We start from the raw sequence: 2500 nt of genomic DNA on the forward strand, positions 1-2500 counted from the left end.
GAGTGTTAATGTAGGATTACTGTGAGTGTTAATGTAGGATTACTGTGAGTGTTAATGTAGGATTACTGTGTGTTAATGTAGGATTACTGTGAGTGTTAATGTAGGATTACTGTGAGTGTTAATGTAGTATTACTGTGAGTGTTAATGTAGGATTACTGTGAGTGTTAATGTAGGATTACTGTGAGTGTTAATGTAGGATTACTGTGAGTGTTAATGTAGGATTACTGTGAGTGTTAATGTAGGATTACTGTGAGTGTTAATGTAGGATTACTGTGAGTGTTAATGTAGGATTACTGTGAGTGTTAATGTAGGATTACTGTGAGTGTTAATGTAGGATTACTGTGAGTGTTAATGTAGGATTACTGTGAGTGTTAATGTAGGATTACTGTGAGTGTTAATGTAGGATTACTGTGAGTGTTAATGTAGGATTACTGTGAGTGTTAATGTAGGATTACTGTGAGTGTTAATGTAGGATTACTGTGAGTGTTAATGTAGGATTACTGTGAGTGTTAATGTAGGATTACTGTGAGTGTTAATGTAGGATTACTGTGAGTGTTAATGTAGTATTACTGTGAGTGTTAATGTAGGATTACTGTGAGTGTTAATGTAGGATTACTGTGAGTGTTAATGTAGGATTACTGTGAGTGTTAATGTAGGATTACTGTGAGTGTTAATGTAGGATTACTGTGAGTGTTAATGTAGGATTACTGTGAGTGTTAATGTAGGATTACTGTGAGTGTTAATGTAGGATTACTGTGAGTGTTAATGTAGGATTACTGTGAGTGTTAATGTAGGATTACTGTGAGTGTTAATGTAGGATTACTGTGAGTGTTAATGTAGGATTACTGTGAGTGTTAATGTAGGATTACTGTGAGTGTTAATGTAGGATTACTGTGAGTGTTAATGTAGGATTACTGTGAGTGTTAATGTAGGATTACTGTGAGTGTTAATGTAGGATTACTGTGAGTGTTAATGTAGGATTACTGTGAGTGTTAATGTAGGATTACTGTGAGTGTTAATGTAGGATTACTGTGAGTGTTAATGTAGGATTACTGTGAGTGTTAATGTAGGATTACTGTGAGTGTTAATGTAGGATTACTGTGAGTGTTAATGTAGGATTACTGTGAGTGTTAATGTAGGATTACTGTGAGTGTTAATGTAGGATTACTGTGAGTGTTAATGTAGGATTACTGTGAGTGTTAATGTAGGATTACTGTGAGTGTTAATGTAGGATTACTGTGAGTGTTAATGTAGGATTACTGTGAGTGTTAATGTAGGATTACTGTGAGTGTTAATGTAGGATTACTGTGAGTGTTAATGTAGGATTACTGTGAGTGTTAATGTAGGATTACTGTGAGTGTTAATGTAGGATTACTGTGAGTGTTAATGTAGGATTACTGTGAGTGTTAATGTAGGATTACTGTGAGTGTTAATGTAGGATTACTGTGAGTGTTAATGTAGGATTACTGTGAGTGTTAATGTAGTATTACTGTGAGTGTTAATGTAGGATTACTGTGAGTGTTAATGTAGGATTACTGTGAGTGTTAATGTAGGATTACTGTGAGTGTTAATGTAGGATTACTGTGAGTGTTAATGTAGTATTACTGTGAGTGTTAATGTAGGATTACTGTGAGTGTTAATGTAGGATTACTGTGAGTGTTAATGTAGGATTACTGTGAGTGTTAATGTAGTATTACTGTGTGTTAATGTAGTATTACTGTGAGTGTTAATGTAGTATTACTGTGAGTGTTAATGTAGGATTACTGTGAGTGTTAATGTAGGATTACTGTGAGTGTTAATGTAGGATTACTGTGTGTTAATGTAGGATTACTGTGAGTGTTAATGTAGGATTACTGTGAGTGTTAATGTAGTATTACTGTGAGTGTTAATGTAGGATTACTGTGAGTGTTAATGTAGGATTATTGTGAGTGTTAATGTAGGATTACTGTGAGTGTTAATGTAGGATTACTGTGAGTGTTAATGTAGTATTACTGTGAGTGTTAATGTAGGATTACTGTGAGTGTTAATGTAGGATTACTGTGAGTGTTAATGTAGGATTACTGTGAGTGTTAATGTAGTATTACTGTGAGTGTTAATGTAGGATTACTGTGCTGACACTAGAGACACAGAAACAACAGAAATCTTCACTGTGTTATTCATTCATTCATCTTCTACCACTTATCTGAACTACCTCAGGTCACGGGGAGCCTGTGTCTATCTCAGGCGTCATCGGGCATCAAGGCAGGATACACCCTGGACGGAGTGCCAACCCATCACAGGGCACACACACACACACACACACACACTCTCTCTCTCATTCACTCACGCAATCACACACTATGGACAATTTTCCAGAGATGCCAATCAACCTACCATGCATGTCTTTGGACCGGGGGAGGAAACCGGAGTACCCGGAGGAAACCCCCGAGGCACGGGGAGAACATGCAAACTCCACACACACTTCACTGTATTAACTATTTTTAAATATACAATAGAGTTT

This window comes from Tachysurus vachellii, chromosome 13 (genome assembly GCF_030014155.1).
Source record: "Tachysurus vachellii isolate PV-2020 chromosome 13, HZAU_Pvac_v1, whole genome shotgun sequence".
Lineage (NCBI taxonomy): Eukaryota > Metazoa > Chordata > Actinopteri > Siluriformes > Bagridae > Tachysurus > Tachysurus vachellii.